Source organism: Electrona antarctica (assembly GCF_951216825.1).
Source record: "Electrona antarctica genome assembly, chromosome: 3".
NCBI classification, from domain to species: Eukaryota; Metazoa; Chordata; class Actinopteri; order Myctophiformes; family Myctophidae; genus Electrona; species Electrona antarctica.
Window position 1 is genome coordinate 14,898,926 of NC_136808.1, and position 6,698 is coordinate 14,905,623.

At 42.1% G+C, this 6,698-nt stretch overlaps 1 protein-coding gene across 2 annotated transcripts in view; it reads right to left on the reverse strand.

The window, feature by feature from the left end:
• Positions 1-6,268, reverse strand: part of LOC306920764 (semaphorin-4B-like) — an 86,420-nt gene extending 80,152 nt beyond the window's left edge. The window contains exon 1 of one of the 2 annotated variants that reach the window (XM_079497630.1): positions 6,017-6,268. The gene's annotated coding sequence lies outside the window, so the exon portion shown is untranslated. The remainder of the gene's footprint in view (positions 1-6,016) is intronic. The other variant, XM_079497631.1, reaches the window with a different exon arrangement.
• Between the last annotated feature and the right edge of the window lie 430 nt (positions 6,269-6,698).

Below are 6,698 nucleotides of genomic sequence, written 5' to 3' on the forward strand. Positions count from 1 at the left end.
TAAAATAAAACTTACACACTTTAATTGTCGTGAGCTTGTAGATCTGCTATTTTTGCTACCTTTGTGTGAAACTATCATACGACGAAGTAGGGCATTCATTTACAAAAAACACCAAAAGTTGACATATGGAGATATGAGGCTTCTGGCCGACAGCAACAACGTACTACAGCTTTGTTTAGATATCGTATACATTTCTTTATTTCCTGTCCTAATACACGATGTCCAAAAAGCCAGGGGCCACAAAACACAATCTAGACTTTCATATCACTGAAACTGAAATATCAGATGTGCGTATCAGCAGATTCACAAGGAAAAACATTCCAGAAATGCAACATGTCTGGTTTTCATTTAGGTCTACTAGACCCCTGGCTCTATCTCTCACTGTGTGCGCATGTATTCTTTTCCCTTGTTGTTTCTTTCAAAACAAGAGAGGGGAAATTGAGAGTACATTTGTTTATCATCTGAGATTTCATATTGGACAGGGGACACATTACATAATATCCAACTATAAATGTGTGAAATCTCTCACGTGTGCATGTGCAGGGTGGGTGCAGGGCTTAAAGCCAAAAACAATCCCAAGACTGAAAATGTTGTTTTGCAAATCTGCACTGATCTCATTAAATGACCCCTATGAGATCCTCATGACTGAAATCAGTCCCCAGGACTGAGAACTTTAAGCCCTGGCAGGGTGTACCGGTGTAGCTGTCCTTCTCATATCTCAAGAACCATCAGACGGATCAACTTCAAACTCGGTGCATGTGTGTATCGCCTGGTCTGATGCACGTCCACATACGCAAATAATATCCATATCAATATGACCTCATAATGAATACTGTATTAAGTACTACAACTACTACGACAACAGGTCTACAACAGGTGTTCTCATGTGAATGTGTAAAACAGATACAATGGGCAACGGGTGCTCACTGCTCAGATACAACCGGCATTGCATAACTGGACGCCATGCGTTCCCAATAGAGGTTATGCAGCGCAATGAGCGCGTGCATAAAGTGAGTGGCAAAGTGAGTTTAACGTCATTTAATGCAATCAGACAGGACTTCTCCGTTTGGATGTTTGGGCTGTCAAGGCCAAAAAGTAGTTTTGCCACTCAGTAGGCGTTCTCGCATAACTTCCGGGTAGGATGATGTCACACGCATACCCTCTCTATGTCCATCTCCTAATCTAGATCAGCCATTTTCACTATAAAAAAAGTCATTCATCGTAATCGAGGCAAACGTTTGACATAATGGTGATATTGATTTGAAGTCATATCGCCCAGACCTTCATCCTATCAGCCAAAGACAGACAGAAGTCAATGCACATGGTCCTTCCTTCAAACCAACAGGGAACCACTGGTGAGCAGCAGGGACACAGATAGAGGTCAGATTAGACGAACATCAATGCCTTTCATTAGCATAGAGCCAAAAGTACTTTACCTGCTGTATTCAATTCAATGGGGCTTTGGCATGAGAAAACACACATTTACATTGCCAAAGCAAGCGTATTCCACCACCCCAGTACTGTTGTTTCTAAAGCCCCGCAGGCAAGTACCAGTCTTTCTACACCACTCCAGAGTCATGCTGGCATAATGCATTTATATAGTGACTTTCTCCGTTTACATTCACAGTTCACACACATTCATACACTGACGGCAGAGGCAACGATGCAAGGGAAGGCACCAAGCAGCTCATCAGGAGCAGACTTTAACCCAGACGGGGTATTGAACCAGGAACGTCCGATTCACACGCCGCTGCTCTACCTCTGCCCCAGACAAAAGCAATGGGTGCAAACACAGAGACAGCCAATGAAAACAAATAAACGTTATCATGAAAAGGTACTATAGTATGTAAGATTGCCCTGTGTTTACTTAACAAAACAATAAATATTTGTTTTAACCACCATTTCCCTATACCAGCAGTCATCATCACTGGAATAGTGTGCTGGTATTTACCATGTCCTCTCACTGTTTTTTGTTTTAACTTTGTTTGTAGCCCAAAAATGTCCTCGCTGGTATAAAAGGTAAATGATTGGTAAAAAATCACACCCGTGTGAACTGAGTGGTGCAAATCCCCCCCCCCCTCTCTCTCTCATTAGCAGGCAACATGCAGCACTATCTCTCTCTCTCCGTTTCTGGCACAACAGCGCCACTTTTGTTACTCATTGGTACTGGTCACACACATAGTCACACACAAACGGACATTGCTGTTCGTTGGAGTGGTTGCACCACTCAAAAAAAACACACAGGGCAAAGTTGCATGGTATGCCTTAACTGTTCAGCCGGCATGTGTCACTGTGAGGTGTGACATGTTACATCTGCACTGATAGAGGATTCTTGGAAGAAACGCTGCTGCTCTGGTCAAATTATACTCCAGAAAATCTCAGAGAAAACTGTGATGTGGGATGATGTTTACACCCTTCACATATGTTTATGTGTGAAGACTTAATGAGGGCTAAAAATCTTTAAGAAGTTTTCCACATCATTATATGGAAAACATTGGCAAACCTTACATTTTCACATCGTCGCTCTGAGGTGGAAACCTTGTATGTACAAAACCATTACTTTTCTGGAAATGGGAAAATACTTTTAGTTGGTTCAATATTTATAAAACCCACAGCCCACTTTTTCAACGCGTTCCAGGCTTGTAGATGAGCGGTTTGCTACAGCATTAAGTACAGCATTAATTTATGAATACAGAAAGTGAAATGTGGAGATACAAGGTTTCTGCACGTCAGTGACCACATAATTAAGCTAGAGCATGAGAAGTTAAACCGATGATGATGTGCTGGTGGCAAAGCATTTACATAACAGTTCATGGTGTCCCCGTGGCCATGCGTGCCGTGAGCTAAAAGGGTACAATCTGGCCCCCTAAAGGGTACAGTCTGGCTTCATAAAAGGGTCTAATCTGGCCTCATAAAGCAGTGGTTCTCAACGTGGGCTCCGAGGACCCCCAGTAGTCATTGAGGGGGGTTCCAGGTTCCAGCTAAATAAGTCAGTGGTCTGTTTGGTTACATTTGTACACTCTCAGAGTTAAGGTGTTCCGTGTCCAAGGATCTTTGTAATGAAAACGTTTGGTTTGGGAAAACATTGTCCAAAGGGTCCTCCTGGGTGCAGAGAGGACAGTTTTCCCAGTGGAGGGGAAGGAACGACAAAGGGCCTCTGGGCCTCTGAAGACCCTGCAGTTCACTTCATTCCCATCACATTTTTTTCCCCTTCTTTTGCCCGCTGTCTAAATACACACATGAGCTATACCACCAGTATGTTTTGCAATCATAATCTAAATTCAACTATTAATAATTTAAGTTTGCAAATAGTTGTAGTGGAGTAAAAAGTACAATATTTGCCTCCGAGGTGTAGTGGAGACTGGAGAAGGATAAAGGTCCCTCACATTTTTACTACTTGAGTAAAAGTACTTAGTTGCTTCCCACCAGTGACTATAATAACATTCTGGGGGTTATGAGGGACCACCCCCAGCCCCTCCCCCACACTGACCAGGACTCAGTTGTTAAAGTGGGTGTGGCGTTTCAAGGTGGAGTGTGTTTGTTTTGGGTGGGCGTTGGTGCGTGCGCACGTGTGTGTGTGTTAGAGAGGAGACCCCAGGCCAACATGCTTTATCTGAAGAAATTGTTAACATATGAATCAGTCAAAAGAGGGATAGAAAAACACCAATGATAGCCTGTTAAGAGATACTGTATCTCTGAAGCTTGTTTCCAGCACATTCTAGTTCGCATTGTTTGACATCCGTGAACTGAGCTTGAAAAAGTGTGTGTAAGTGTGTGTGTGTGTGTGTGTGTGTGTGTGTGTGTGTGACGTGTGTGCATGCGATGTCGGTTTATTGCATGCCAAATGCTGCTGATGTTTCCATGTACAGTAAGTTAAGCTTTTCAACTTCAGTTATTGAGCCCTGCATGAATAATACATTAATACTGAGGCACAATTCAACGCAACACCAGGAGATATGACAAGAATGACAAGAATGTTAGTGGAACTAACACAAGTGTCATCGTCATTTGACACAAGAAGGGAGAAGTTAGGAACAACGTTTTTCATTGAAATCATGCGTCCGCACTCCGCACCACACAGCCTGCTCGCTGCAGTCACTGAGTTTTATAAACACTAAATGGTTAGCAGCAATAACTTTGCCCATGTTGCTTTAGGACAAAAATAACAAATAATAATCACCACACAATCAAGTCATTTATAGCGCTTTAAAGCATTGGTGGACAAAGCACGACTCTTCGGCTACTTGAGTCAAAATTGTGTGAGATGAAAAATTATACTTGAGTTAAAGGGTTAGTTCAGATTTTTGGACATAAAGCTGTAGGAAGTAGGAAATACTTTCCATTCATAAATACTTGCCATAAATATAGTGGTTGCAAAGGTATTAATTGATTGCCCGAGTCCCGTGGTGGGAGTTCTGGTCTTGTTTTGGTTAATATTAAGTAGATAGTTCCGGTCAGTTGGTGGGGGTCTGCAGGCCTTGCATTAAAAATAAATTAATCCACAAAACTAGCGTAATTTGTATTGTTGACCCATTTCTATCCATATAGCGCAAGTTTCACTCAACTTTGAACTCTGTCTTGCACGCTGCGTTCATGATTTGAGGCTTTTTGTTCAAAACGGGCCAATCCTGCAAACTTTGAAAGCCAATGTTAGCCAATTAGGATGGAATATAGAATATGAAATATCGGACAGAACAGTCTTGAGCACAGGACTATAGAGATACTGTGAAACAATTTGCTGGAGTTTGGACAGAATCTGGAGGAGTAGCTAACAAAAAAAATGTTTTACAAAAGTCAGCCTCCTGATGGCACTATGGCAGATGTGAATAATGCAGGTCTAATCCAAGGTTTGTCCTTGGCTTCTAGGGAGTGTGCATGTAATGTTTCACAAATTCACACAGATCGGTGCAGTTATAGGTAAAAAGCTGCCTCATGGTGGCGCTATAACAGGCCGTTCTGGAAAATTTGGGGCAGAGGTTAATTTTTGGCATCCAGGGAGTGTGTGCAAAGTTTGGCATCGGACGGGTTAACGGTGCCCGAGATCACACGAACACAAACACACGCACGCACGCGCGCCAGGGAGGAGGGCTTGTATACACTAGTAGTACAGCATCACTCAGTTCAGACGGGTCTGATTTTGTTCTTGTTTTTTTTATATCACTGCATTGCTGTATTGAGATTTACAAGAAGTTAAAAACTAAAATCTAAACAAAATTCTGACTTTTTGTATTGTGAAAATAACAGATCTACAAGCTCACATAAGTTAGATATAATAAAGATAATGGTTAATTCATTCGTACACGTTTTATTCACTGTAACTGTTCCAGGACAGATGAGACAAAAGTAGCCTACAATATCACTGAAATGTAGTGCAGTGAAAGTCATATGCCTAAGTTTCCAAAACAAAAACGAAATACTACAAATGTGCTCAAGTAGCCTATAGTCAGTGGACCAAATCAAGTAGTAAAAGTAATTTAACAGTTCACCGCTGCTTTACACGGATGATCCCCCTGGTCAGAGCAGATCAAAAATGTAAACAGTAGACATCCATTCCATCTGGTTCTGTTCTCTACCTTCACAATGTGATGCAGTGATATAGGCGAGACGTATTTTAGTAGGCTACTGACGTCCAACAAATCTAGCCTACCCGGGTATATCAATGCAGTTCATCACAACAGATATAAAGCTGAACTTGTATTTGCTGTTCCAATGGTTCTATTAATACTTCCACTGTTCCACACTCCACTGACAAACACAACAGGCATTCCACGTTGTTATTTAAATGTAATTTAGTTAGAGAAGAACTGGGTAGCCATACCTATGTTCCCAAACGAACACGAGACCCATCCCACATGCCTGTCACTGTGGGGGCTGAGGGAACATCACCGTCCGTATTAACTACATGGCACATTCACAAACTATAGTCAAATGCGGCACAAACTTAATCCATCTAAATGCCATTTGAAAGCAAACGAAAGGGCGCAATGAAAAACAAAAAAGCAAACTGCTGCCTTACCGAGTTACCGTGGTCCAAACACTGGGAAGAAAAGAAAAGACATCTATCTCCAGGGTGAAATAAATAAAGCCGTTTCAGTTCAGCTGCATGTGCATCGCTGCTGCTGTGCCGTCCATAAATGGCTTTAAATCCACAAACCCGCAGTATTCCTTTTCCATGCAATGAATTCACCTTGTCTGCCCGTCCACCATCACAACGCGTGTGCGTGTTTTTCTTATGTGTGTGCGCTTGTGTGTGTATACGTGTGCTTTCTCTTGCTTCTGCTACTACTAAATGTTTGAGCGCTTTGGGGTGTACAACTTAAAAAAGCCCCTCCTCCTTCTCCTCCTCCTCCAACACACGCACGCACGACACACGCACACACGTTGCCTCTTTGATGGTGGAGACTGGAACAACTCAGGCTCAGCCCCTCCCCCTCCTGCTTAGTCGGCTACTCACTCACATCACATGTAGGCTTTATTTGTTTATTATTAATCAGTATATCAAACTTTTTAATGTCAAGGACCCCCACATGTAGGCTATATGTATTTGTATTATATTGTATTTGTATTCAGATTCTTTGTATTGAGGTTCCCAGATCACCCTAAAAGAACTACAAGACAGTGGGGCGGATGGTATTCTAAATTAAATGAAATTCACAGACCTCAAATTCCAACTGGCCATATTAAAACTCCTAAATATT